The following is a 13,583-nucleotide window of genomic DNA, read 5'->3' on the forward strand; positions in this document are numbered from 1 at the left end:
TATATTTAAGGAAACTTATAATAAATATATAGAAGACAGTCTAGGAACTTGTTTTTTCATGTAGGTACTGTGAGGCAGTTCATTTTTTTGTGGATGGTGTTGAAGATAGTATGTTATTAATTTATATAGTGAAGGTTCGATCAATAAATCACCAAAACATCTTTTTTAGACGATTGCGTGCCTCTTCGACGTGCCGACGATTCGTCATCCTTAGAAATTGCGGGATTGTGGAAACGTCGGAGGAACGGATCAAAGTGAAAGAAAATCCAGGAAGAGACAGGAAATCGAGAGGGAAACACCAAAGTATTCCATATTGCAGAGGGTACCGCTACGACGGACCGTTGCGGGGGAGTTGTACCATTGTCGGCTTTCTGGTCTAATCTCGGGGCACTGCAGGAGTTCAGGAAGGTCGTCATTACCATCGGCTGTCCATCTGATGGGGCCGTTCGCACGCTATCATCTACTGCTCTGGAAGCGGGTTTGCAATTCGCTGGGAAAACACTGGAATCCAGAAGATTGGATGGATCTGGGTATTAATAAGAAACTTGAGATAAGTCTTGAACCTGATTTTTACTGAATATAAAGATGTATAAATTTTTGACAAATCCGTCTGGCCGTTTCGGAAATATAGTTGTGCTGACAACATGCTTAGAGATCCAGAAATAGTGAACATATATTTTATTCTCAATACACAAATCATTGACTTTGAAATAGGAGTAATAAGGTACTCAATAGAAATATACAGAAAAGAATAATTTCATAAGAAATCAATTTTGTAAAGAGGCGTAAAAATGAAAAAAATATATAGAAATAGAGCGGATCCATGTATTCGGATTTTTTTTAAGGGTGTGTCTAATGGATAGATAAAAAAATCTAAAAGTAATTTCAAAGTAAAACTAATTATTATAAAATTACAGTAATATATTACTGTGATGAAACTCACTAAAAGAAACAAATAGAATCGGATGAGGAATACTAATGCAGTTATAGAAGCAATAATTCATAAAATTAACAATGACCTAAATCCTAGAACTAAATGAATTATCGACAAATAACTAATTATAATATTGAAAAAAATTGAAAATTTATAAAAATAGCCTGGAGAGATGGAATTCGTGTAAAGGAATGGACGACTTTATAAAAATATTCGAAATAAAATAATAATTAAATTGCTTTGCAATGGATCCTCAAAAGGGTAAGAACACATAAATGGCCCACATGCTAGAACTAAGTGAATAAATTATTAACAAATAACTAATTATAATATTGAAAAAAATTTTAAATTTATAAAAATAGCCTATAGAGATGGAATTCGTGTAAAGGAATGGACGACTTTTTAAAAATATTCAAAATAAAATAATAATTAATTTACTTTGGTAGGGATCCACAAAAGGGTAAAAACATATACAATGGTCCACATGCTAGAACTAAGTGAATAAATTATCAACAAATAACTAAATTACAAAATTAACAAATAGCTAATTATAATATTGAAAAAAATTTTAAATTTATAAAAATAGCCTAGAGAGATGGAATTCGTGTAAAGGAATGGACGACTTTTTAAAAATATTCAGAATAAAATAATAATTAAATTGCTTCGGTATGGATCCACAAAAGGGTATTTTAATCCAATACACATGGTACTTTTTTTAAAAAAATTAACAACAGTTTTCATTTTAGATAGATCTGTTTAAGTTTGTATTGCAATGAAAACTGCTGTGGTTACGTCAGTCTTATTTGAAATGCTCACCACCTCCTTCCCCATACCGTTAACTGAAGAAAACCGCGAGCTTTCCTCGGCGAAGCAGACAATGGTGGAAAATCCTGTGGGAAATTTTCCGGAGTGGATGACTTAACTTGCTAACTCGTTCATCTGCTAGTTTTTAGACCACGTCTGGGGGGTGCTCTTTGATTCGGCCATTGTTTGGACAACTTCCGACACTAAACTCAGATAAACACCAACCTATTCCGCTTCCCACAATCTCTAATTCTTTCTTTCCAACTCTGGAATCTTTTTAGTGCTTTATGTAAGGTTATACATTTTTTAGATTATAACTTCTCATCGCCTACTTATTTCATTGGAAAATAATGACGCATACCCTATCGTGAATGAAAATGTAAGAAGTAACAAGGATTATTTATAGAATATATTACTACTTTTATGCAGTTAAAATTAACCTTCAGTTTTTATGTACCTTTATTATAGAAAATAATTGTTCTGAAAACATGAATCTGATATTTTAAGCATGGATTATAACCATAAAATTAATACCCATTAGCATATGTTTCTCACATAAAAAAAATTAATATAAATAATTTTTCCTAATATTTTTGCATTTCAACTGATTAACTTCACATCTATAAAAGCAATTTCACTATACTAACATTATTTGGTTATTTTAATTAGGCATTTATTTAAGGAGGTAGATCCAGAAAATATTGTCTAGTCTATTTTACAATTTAAGTTATTAAAAAAAAAATTATTAACCTTAGGTAATTTTGTATTTTAGGAGGTTGGTATATTTTAAAATGTGGGATATTACTGCATTGTCTTTTAATTTAGATTTACATGTTTTTAAAGTTATCCATAAATGCAAATGAAACTTTATGAAATAAATATAATATTTTGTATTTTTTTCTCCAGTAATTTAAAATACCTTTCAGAACGTCTCGAGGATAAATTCTTTCCAGGAGCCTATGGGGATTATCTGGAATTAATATTACCATAAGAGGCATTGAGAACCAGAGGACTATCCCCATTGTAAAAATTGAACACAAAATTTTAAATAATAAATCTAACACATTAAAATATCATAAAATCTGTCCATTAAAAACAAAAATGCAAGGATTCACTTTCAAAATTGGTCTAAAGGAGTTTAACAAAAATTTATAAAATATTCAACCTAAAAATTGTTTTCCAAAATTATTAAGAATGATTTCGTTTGTAAATAAGTAAGGAGCATTGAGGTTTTGGATTTAAATACAAGATTGACGATTTATGCAATCCTGAAGTTCAATAAATCCCGTAAGTATATTGAATTATAATTACATTTTTTTTGTTAATACTCATATTCCATCAGTTAATGACTGTACTTTGGTGACATATAACAATCAATACATTGGCAAAATACGGTCGTATTGTAGACAAGCGACTGGACATTACTGTTGAGATACTGTTTGGAAACTAAACGACACAAGAATGTTTTGAAGAGAAAATAAGACAACCATTACATATTTTACGACTTTAAGTAGAAGGAAGATGACAACTTCATGAAGGCATCATTAGCTCTGAAAGCTGGGGGACTTTTCTTCCTCGCAATGATCTCATGTTGACACAGCATAGCATCTTAAGTGGTCTCCGTCTGGTGAGACTTTCATTGGAAGAGAAAACAAGATGTATGACAACATACTACTCTGATGAACGTCAGTTAAATGTCATAGCAGTATGTAAGTACAAATGGTAAGTTACAAGAAGGCATAACTATAACAAAAGACTTGTTGCAAAGCTTTTATTTGTTATAGGGTACAATGGTGTGGAAAATTGAAAAGTTGTTAGATCTACTTTCAACGGAAATCAGTAACAGCTTGACAACACATATTCGATTATTTTAAATTGATTCCGAGTGTTACTGTGTAATAAGCATTTAAAATCCATCCTGAACGTTTAGAGAACTCAAAAATGGCTTATCATTTGATGATGGGATTTCAAAAATAATTGGTAAAGTTTTCTCAGGTCTAGTAGTAAAGAGGACTTAGGGGTATTGTTGAAATTTCAAAATATTCATTCCTCTCAAGAAATAGAACAAATTATATAATTTTTCTGGAAGAGGGATGAATTTGATTTAAATAAAATAAATTATTTTAGTTTTGGTTTAATTATTAATTAAATAATTAATTATTTATAAATTATTTTAAGAACTACGTCTTCTATTATTCAATTATTTAAAACTTGCTTTCTTTATCATCACTACTCACGAGCTGTATCTATATTTTATGAATAACATCAAAGATTATGTGGTAGTGAACAAGAGATTTGTAGTAAATTTTCGAAATTGATAAATAATAACAACAAAATATCATTATATAAAATATAAGTATGGTTGGTGCCTAATAAGGATAAATAAATAAATTATAAGGCGAGTTTAAATAATAGATAAGTGTCCTGAAGATGACGAAAAAACCTTCGAAACGTCGATTTAGATGTCAAGGATGCATTAAGGAATGGTATTTAAAATTATTTATAAATTGGTCATTATAATCTTTCTGGATTAATGAATATATCATATAAAACATTTTGTATATTTACAAGTTATGAAATTACAGAAAAAATTGTTTACTTCAACAACAGAATTTTATAAATATCGTAGACAAGTAACCATCAGTAGGAACCTGTCATTATTTGTCTTAGAGGACTTTTACATGAGAATATTTTTTTTTTTTGTCATTTCGTTTTATTTTATTGTAGAACCTCCAATACAGGAACTTTATAGAAATCTTAATAACACCTGATAAAGAACTGGATTATCAATAACATTAGAATATTTAAAAGGTTTGGCAGATCGAATATTTTTCGAATCGAATCCTTATAACCCAAAAACTTAAAATTATCCATAAAGACCTTAATTTTATATTTATTGAAAATTTGGTTCTAAAACTTCTTTAATTAAAAATTCCACAGTTACATGAACCCATTTGTCCGTGACCTTTAATTCTTATCAATCCCCTTAATGATTGTAAGGTGTCTGAAAAGAATGTGGTTACGGGACTTAAAATAAAGTAGTCACTCATATTTATTATTTTTATAATATTAATACCTTTTTTTCAAAAAAAAACTATAGCCTGTTATAATTATCATGTATATAGGTATTTATTAATTTTATTTAAATGTATTTTTTTTTTATGCATGTATGTTGAATATATTTTAGATTTTAATGAAGTATTATTGTGCATGACCATGTAGGGTTGTTTATGTATATGTGTATTTTTCAATATTTAAAATGTTTACTATTTATTATAATGAAATAGAATTAGAGTTAGATATAAAGGTAAATAATAGAAGGGGAAAAAATGAATAATATTGTAAAATTAAAATATAGAAAAAGAAAAAGATTTAAAAAACTAAAAATCTTAATCTTTCATCCTTAACAATCCCTGATAATCCTCCGAGGCTTCTGAAAAGAAGCCACGGGACTTTCTAATTTAAATTAATGTTTGAAATACCACATTTGGGTGGTTCCTTCCCAAGATTTTCAAGAGTATATGAAACATACAACATATTTACTTATTGTATTATTTTGTACAGTTGTAAATTACATTAAATAAATAAAAATAAAACAATGAGAGTTCCACAATTATGTATTTTAATATTTACTTACACGCCTTAGTAATATAAGAATAATAAACAATTGTCCAACTAGTATAGTATGCTATGTATATAGCAACCCTATGCAGTTGGTTTTATCAGTATATTACATCTTTAATATAAATCATGAATAGTTATTAATACTTAATATTACCTACTTAGAGATTATCAATCAGAATGGACAAAAGATTTTTTAAACCAATCCCTTAAAATGATATATATTTTATGTTAAAATTTAATTACGTTTATAAATTAAACATTTAATCGATTTATATCAATGTATATTAATAAAAATAGGAACGATATAAAATATATATCAAAATAAAACAAATTACATAATAAGAAAAAGGAGAATCAAAATGATTATTACTTCTTCCTGCTAGGAAATAAAAGATATCCTTTCATACCAATAACGTGTTACGCAAATAACCTCTCAAAGAACTCACTCGACTACAGTAACCGTTACCAATGTAAGCCACACCATTGATCTATACATCACTGACTGTGAAAACAGTTGCTTAGATATGGTGACTGCCACCACTAATGCTGGTTATGGTGATACCATGGAGAGAGAGTGGTATAGAAAACGTGTCGGATACTCTTGTTCAGATCAAACGGCCTATACTCATACTCCACACCCTGCGTCACTTTCGGTTCGGCGGCGAGCTTCCCGGTTCCCATAGGCCTTCGATATCTTCCTGTCTTCTGCCAATCACCGATTAGGTCTGCCGCAGAGGAAAAGCTGGTCCTATCTGCTAAACTGACTGTTTTCTCTTTCATTTTGGCCACTCTGATTTCTAAATCTAGTATGATTCGGTTGACTACGTTTCATATAGTATAAAAGAGAATATTCTTTATTCATTCTTAAACTTGAAAATTTTTCTATTCAATGCGAATAGTCCAAAAGCTTTGAAAGTGGTTGAAAAAATAGGATATTTGGATCTTTATTTTATTTTTTATTTATTTTTTTAAGCAATGGAATGTTATTATTTAATCAGTATATACTAAATTAAAGTCCTGTATTTAATCAGTAGATCTTTAACTCCAGCTTAGGTCTAGTTAAAACCTTTGGATTGACTGGCTTCCTAAGTCTATCTTTTTTATTGCAATGAAACTTGTGTAAGATATACGTTCTAATAGAGCTAATACATAATAATTATGTAAGATCTTCAGTAGATATGAAATTGACGTAGGTCTAAGATCTAGTTGCGAAACCAACTCACGCGTTGTACAGATTTAAAAGATAAACTACCTTTGCTCTTACCATGGCTCAAGATTTAGTTGCTGAGATAAAGCAAGCAGTAGCTATAAGTGCCCGTACTTTATCAGATTTAACATTACCTTTAGTTGAGAACAATCCTTCGTTGACTATTCTTCAGAACTTTCAACGATTGGGGATCAGGAGAAAGGTCCGAAAGTAGTTAAATTTCTTTGTTCTCTCACCATTGATGGCGATGATTAGTTAGACTAGAAAACCACCGGGAAACTGTGGAAAGTCTTATTAATGCTTTAACTTGAATGCTTGACGGTCTGCCTTGACGGTTCTTGGAGGACTTCATGTGGAATTTCCAAAGAGAAAGAAGAGGAAAGCGGTGCAAACTGAATTGACTCTTATGACCACGTTACTTTTTATCCAAATAATAATATACTCAAAACATTTTATAGGTTATATAAAATTTTTGGGGGGATTTTTTTTTTTTTTTTTTAGGTTAGAAAATTTCTATTTGCGCCCGGAATTTTGGAGTTATTATTATTCACTGTAGTTTTTGTTTTATATAATGTTAATTTATTTTTACTACCCATAAACTTTTAAATTATTTTTTGCTCATAACTTTCCTAACAATCGAACGAAAAAAACTGGTTTTGTAATATAAGTGTATACATTTAGCTAATATATAATAAATAATAGGAATTAAAAAATAAATAATGTTTAGATTTTATCTAGAACCTATACATAATAATGTTATTTTTGTTGAAGAATATTTAGAATTTTCTATAACAATGTTACTTATTGAAAATAGATGATAGAAAATATTTTTAACGGGTCGAATTTACTAACGTAAGATGCAGATAATATTTAAAAGTTAATCACTCATCCATTGAAGTTTTATTTAAAATAGTTTTCTAATTGCAAATATGAAGATACCTCCCTCACTATTTCTTATGAAAAGGTAGGTTTATAATTTTCCATATTTCATGGATTGAGGTAGATTAATTTTTTTTTTAAATTGATTTGTCGTTTGAGAATGATATCTATAGCAGGAGTCTTTTTTAAAAATCTATGTCGAGAAAAATACTTTTGTGTAGTATTAGCCGAAATAAGGGAGTAGAATTTGATATAATTAATACCGGACTATTTTAAAAATAATTCATAACTACCTTCCATATTTAGCTAAAATCGGACGATCCAAAATCTAGGGGCCGAGAGAAATACGTTTACACACATTTATAAACGAACACAGGGGAAGAAATATAATAACTTCGATATGAGACCAAGAATCCTGACAATCCATAAACATTTCTTCAAAATTGAATTAACGGTTTCATGGACTATGCCCTTACACAAATTTGACAGACAAGGATTGCAATTTTTTCCCCGATGTTTATTTTATTTCATTTCATTTCTGAAAACAGTGCTACTTTTGGTAGTGAAAAAGAAAAATTAATAAAAAAAAAACAAATAATTTTTATTTCATTATAAAAACAAACTAAAACCAAATCCTTGGAATGAAAACAATAATTAATTATAAAAACAAAATAGCCATTAATTTGAGCCAGGTTATTTTGAGTAAGGCCCTCAAAGATCAACTCATAAATTCGTGACCGTCCGTAACCTTAATTTCGTAGTACAAGGTTATTAAGAAATGTTTTAAGTGATTTTTTCGCTCTGCAATTTTATGAAAAAAGACGAGATCAATTAGAGATTAGTTGATGATAGTTAATTGTGATTTTAATTTTAGATAGAAAAAAAATATTGAACTTGATTCCATTTAGTAATGACTCTTAATTAAAATACTTTATTCACTAAGAACTAATACATTTTTTATTTATATTATTTTTTAGCTTGGAGGTTAGGTATTGTTGCCTTTGTTAGTCTCATATTCCATCCACAGTACAAGCATATCACAATAATGATATCAGACTTTTTCCATTGAATGACGAAAAAGTAAATAAAAGTAAATTTTTTAATTCATAGTAAACTTATCAGTCCATTAATACTAGTAAGCATTATTCTAAACGTAAATGGACATTTTTAGACTAGTTATATGAAAAATACTCTATTATTAAAATAAAACAGTCCCGAATTATTTAAATATTACATATTTTATTTTAAGAGGTTATATATTTCAATGGTACAACGAGACAAGTAATACTGATACGTACCACAATTGACAGTGTAGTTGTTGAAAGACTTTTCGTTTACCTGTAAAAAGAAAAATGCTTGAATTAATTACTTTATAAGTTCATGTAAGACTGATGTTTAAAAATGAGAGACAAACATAATAAATTACACTTTTTGCGATGTGTAAAAAGACAAAAAGCAATTAAACTTCTGTGTTCTACAAAGTATTTTCGAACCATCGCGTTTAAAAGTTGATAAAATATTCTATTTTATTATTTATTTTGTCATCCTCCTTTTATCATTTACAAATAATTACATACATATATAAACAATGACATTATATTAACAGTATTTAATACATTAGATGCTGGAATGAATTTAAGAATAGATGAACTTTGTATAATTATGCGAATCAAATAAAAACATTTAATGTTAATTTGAATAAATTTTATATATTTTCTGAATTGTACATGAAAATAAATAAATTTAATTTTTTTGTTTTTAATATTCTGGTCGACTATAAAAAAATTCTTAGTCGATTTTGAAAATAATAAAAGTTTGCAAACTAACTTGTGATACCAAGAGAAAATTATTGTGAAATAACACTCTAAATAATCAAGATAAAATACATTTTAAATTCCTATTGTTTATTATTTTGAATTCGTTACAGGGAGGAGGGGAGGGATGGATGGCATAACCCTACTCCCTTTAAAGTAAAAGTGACGCCTAAAAAGTCACGCCCACGGAGTATAGGTTTGCGCTGAGATTAATAGAATTGTCTGCCATTGTGATCTAAACTGAATCAGGAGGCATTCAGTGATTGGCTTGTATTTTTCCTCTACTCCTCTGCCACGCCTCTGGTCCATCGTAAGGCCCGCCTAATTTACTTAAATTTCCCTGCCAACTTAACTCCTCTATTATACTCCACCATTATTTGTTGTGGTCAAATAATAAATTATGTTAAAATGAGTTGTTGCACTTAAGATAGAAAAATCTTAATTTATTTGTTCTTTCTTCAACTTAATTGAGTCGCTTCTAAGGTTTCTTCAAATTAATTTCTTTCTTGAGAGCTATTCATCATAAAACCTATCATCACCCAGCATAGTCGCCTATCTTTTAAGTTTCTACATTAAATGGTGGCCAATTAAATGTTTAATGCAAAAAATAAATAAAGATTTAGCTGACTGTGTAATAATTTAGAAGTAAATCTAACCTCTAATAAGTTTTTTGTTATTTTTATAATGAAATTTACAATACTTATTCAGCTCCAAAATATGTTAAAGTTAACTAACCTATAACAACATAAGTCTGTCACATATGGTTTCAGTACTTAGTAAGGAAGTACTGTTACAAGACCAATAGTTGTACAATGAGGTGATTTGGTCAGAATCACCAGTTAAGGGTCCACACTTTATGAGGCCTGGTGAATCTCAGGAGGAATCCAGTACCCAAAGGGTTGACTCGCTGTGGTAGCTTAGGCTATGGTGTACAGAAAATAATTATCTACTCGGCTGGAAAAGTAAGTTAATATGTTGTATACATTTAAAAAAAAAACACACAGCTTATTACTGATTATTCTACTACAAGTGTTTTTAAATTAAAAGTTGTTTTTCTTTCAATTATGTCTTATGATACAATTATTTTAAACGTAACAACTGAATACTGACAATTCATGTCTTTTTTTTTTTTGTTTTAATCAATTTATTTTTTAGGATTCAGGCAGACCACATGTCTAATTTCTTTGGAAAACAAAAATGAATTGTTGGATCAACCAATGTGACGTACATATCATTCTTAGCGTAAAAGGATCGTGTTTTGTGTTGATGAAGTCACACTATGGTGATCATAGACATGAAAGATGATCATCATGGGTTTCATATTTCAGACCGACACAGTCCAGAAGTTATTATTTAGTTCTAGAACTAAAACTAAAAGTTATTTTCAAAAAATTGATACTTTATGCATTAATAGCTTCTTATTTACCGGTTTAGTTATTAATTTGATGTTCGTTACATAGATCATTCCACAAATAATCAACAACAAAGAAAGTATCAGAATTGATTTAGGTGTTCCAGGATGATATCACAATATGAGATGTATTGGTCAACCATTTTTTTTAATTACAATATCCATCTAGTTTTAAAGGGAGCCTCAATTTCAAAAACTAAAATTGAGTTTTACTCCCATACCATTACGTAATAAATAATTCCAAGAGTAATTTTATCGATGACTGTAATAATTAAAATTTATAAATGTTATCATAGTTATCTAAGAACCTTTGAGGAATAAAAATATAGGAAGGTCAAATAAATCTGTTTGTTTTCTTTTCATTTTTCTATTATTGAAGCAGCTTATTAAGTAATAAACTAGCTTCCTGACCCTTGATCTCTTAGCTGACCACATCACAACCTTGAGTTACTGTTATACTGTTACAAGAAGTATACCCATGACCCTTCATGTGTCCTTAGGTGGTACATGTTTGTATTTATTATTTTATTCCTTCATACAAACGCAGCTAATACTCTACGGAAGGGTACATTCACTTAATAAGAACAGCTTGGAATTTTTTCAGGGCTACATCGAATGATATACCACAAAATAAGACCTAACCACACTGAGGTGAAAGTGAAAGCCGGAAATAATTTAAACAATATGTTTTTCTATGCACAATCTATTATTAGATAATGGAATATTAATATAACTTATTAGGCCCTTTCGAGAATGCTGGTCGAAAAATCTATTTTGCTTCCTTAGACCCATTTCTACACTATTTTCTATGGGTTGATCTCTGAGGATCTTATAAGAAGTAATCTGACTGAAAGTAATCGGGTATTTTATTTTTTTAATTAATGATTTGTTCCGATCCGTTGACATGGTTTTTTTTTTTGGGTTTTTTTTTGTACTGAAATAAAAATTATTTTATTTTTTATTTTTGTTATGTTTTATAATTTTAAATTATCACGTCTACTTAGTTACACTTTCATTTTTTTTTCAAGTCACACCTAAATTTGAACAATGGCTCGTTCGCTCATATTTGGAAGAAAGTTATTAAAAAATTTTAGGTTATAGATTTCAAATTGGTCCGGTACCGATTTTATCAAATTCCAGCCACTACTTTGGCTTAATGAGGTGCAAAAATATTTTTCTTGACTCACATTTCTTGATAAATCAAATTTGTAAAGAAATAAAATTTATTTTTAAACCATTGAATGTAAGTAATTATGTATCTAATTAACCATTAGAAATAGAGAGGAGACTTTGCTGATTTAAACACTGGGTAGACATTCTTTGTTGTATTTTCCTACTAGTAACTAAAAGTCTGTAAAAGTTTAAATTTATTAACACGTATAAAAATTTGTTCTATTGAAAACATTGTTCTACTATAACTACGTTACATTTTAATAAACTTTTATAGCTATACCATTGATACTTTTTTTTAATTTTAAATAAAAAATATTCAATTTTTACATATACGCATTAAAAAACAATAAATAACCATAAATAAAAGAAAAAAAATCCATGTGCATAAATGCAGAATGAAAGTAAATAAAAATTACCTACATACAATTTAGATAAAATTAGATTTTATTCAAATAAGATATAAACATGTTTTAATGATCTACAATTGAACTGAAATATTAATAATAAAATACTAAACGATTTTCTAGTTAGAAATCAAGGAATCATCGTTTTAATTGAACCATTTTATTTACTTGTATTTCTTTATTAAAATTTCGGAATACATTTGCTCATTATCAATTTTACCAATAATAAAGTCAAAATTATTTTGTAAAGCTAATTAAAAGAAAAAGTTTTTCATTTAGATTGCTAGTATTAAATTGTTCTATTTATATAGTATATTTCACCTCTAATTTTAAATAGTTTGAAAAAAATACAGTATTAGATGAATAGTAAAAATATGACTTAGTCATGTTTTATTTTTTGTTTTAGGTGTTCCATTGTTCCAGCCCAATCCTGTGAATTGTGTTTGGTAATGATGGTTGAACAACTCGTTCAATGCTGGCACATCAAAACTAAATTTGTATAAAATATCGTTTATTAAGTGTTAAAAATTAAATTATACGAAAATAAATAGAAATAAAAACTAATGTCCTTAAAACAACTGGAATATAATAAAAGAAAACAAAATAAAATACATAGACGTTATAAGGATAGAATTTATTTGTTAATTTTAGTGCTTCTGAAAAGTTTTGTTTCAAAATCGTACAGATTTTAGTGATGATGCTGAATCAAGGTTACAATAGTGCGATTATGTCATTTTATTGCAATCGAGTTCTTGTGCCTAAAACTTTTTTATGTATTTTTTTTTGTTATTTTTCACGTTTCTCCTCCAGATGTTAACAGCACAGATACAAGCAATTTTTTCGTCTAGTTTCCTCTTTGCTTTCCTTGGGACTCAAAGAAAGTGCGTAGAGGACACGTTTTGTTGTCCGATCACCTGCTCTACATAGGCAGGGCGAACTTTCTACGATATTGATCTTATAGCAAGGGTAAGCTGATTCGATAGGGAACAGCTCTTAGGCTAAAAGTGATGGCATGTTCCATCTTGCAAGTAGGTAATTATCATAAGAACAGCAAAGTAGAAATGATTTCTTCCTATTGTTTAGACATTATTGTTAAGATATTTGACAGAAAATGCAATGCAGAGAAGCTTGAAATATACGTAATAAATTGTATATTATATAATGCATAGCTAATACACGAAGTTCCTATAAAATGAGGGTAACAAGAATAAATGGGAACAGTTAAACAAGAATTAATAATCACTGATTTAATTAACTGCCTCGGTATTTTTATATTGTAAAAGAGACATTTCCCTAAAGAAGACATTGATTGCCCTCGATAACCGTTTTCATG

The 13,583-nt window shown here is 28.8% G+C and overlaps 1 protein-coding gene across 3 annotated transcripts in view; it reads right to left on the reverse strand.

Annotated features, from left to right (window-relative positions):
• The window catches only part of Cad96Cb (protocadherin Fat 4-like Cad96Ca), a 194,479-nt gene that overhangs the window by 144,210 nt on the left and 36,686 nt on the right, over positions 1-13,583 (reverse strand). Inside the window, exon 2 of one of the 3 annotated variants that reach the window (XM_067045824.1) lies at positions 8,747-8,786. The exons of the other annotated variants lie outside the window; for them this stretch is intronic. The gene's annotated coding sequence lies outside the window, so the exon portion shown is untranslated. The remainder of the gene's footprint in view (positions 1-8,746; positions 8,787-13,583) is intronic. 3 annotated transcript variants of the gene reach the window in all.

The sequence above is a fragment of the Halyomorpha halys genome, unplaced genomic scaffold, assembly GCF_000696795.3.
Source record: "Halyomorpha halys isolate HHAL.00 unplaced genomic scaffold, Hhal_1.1 Scaffold71.1, whole genome shotgun sequence".
Taxonomy (NCBI): domain Eukaryota; kingdom Metazoa; phylum Arthropoda; class Insecta; order Hemiptera; family Pentatomidae; genus Halyomorpha; species Halyomorpha halys.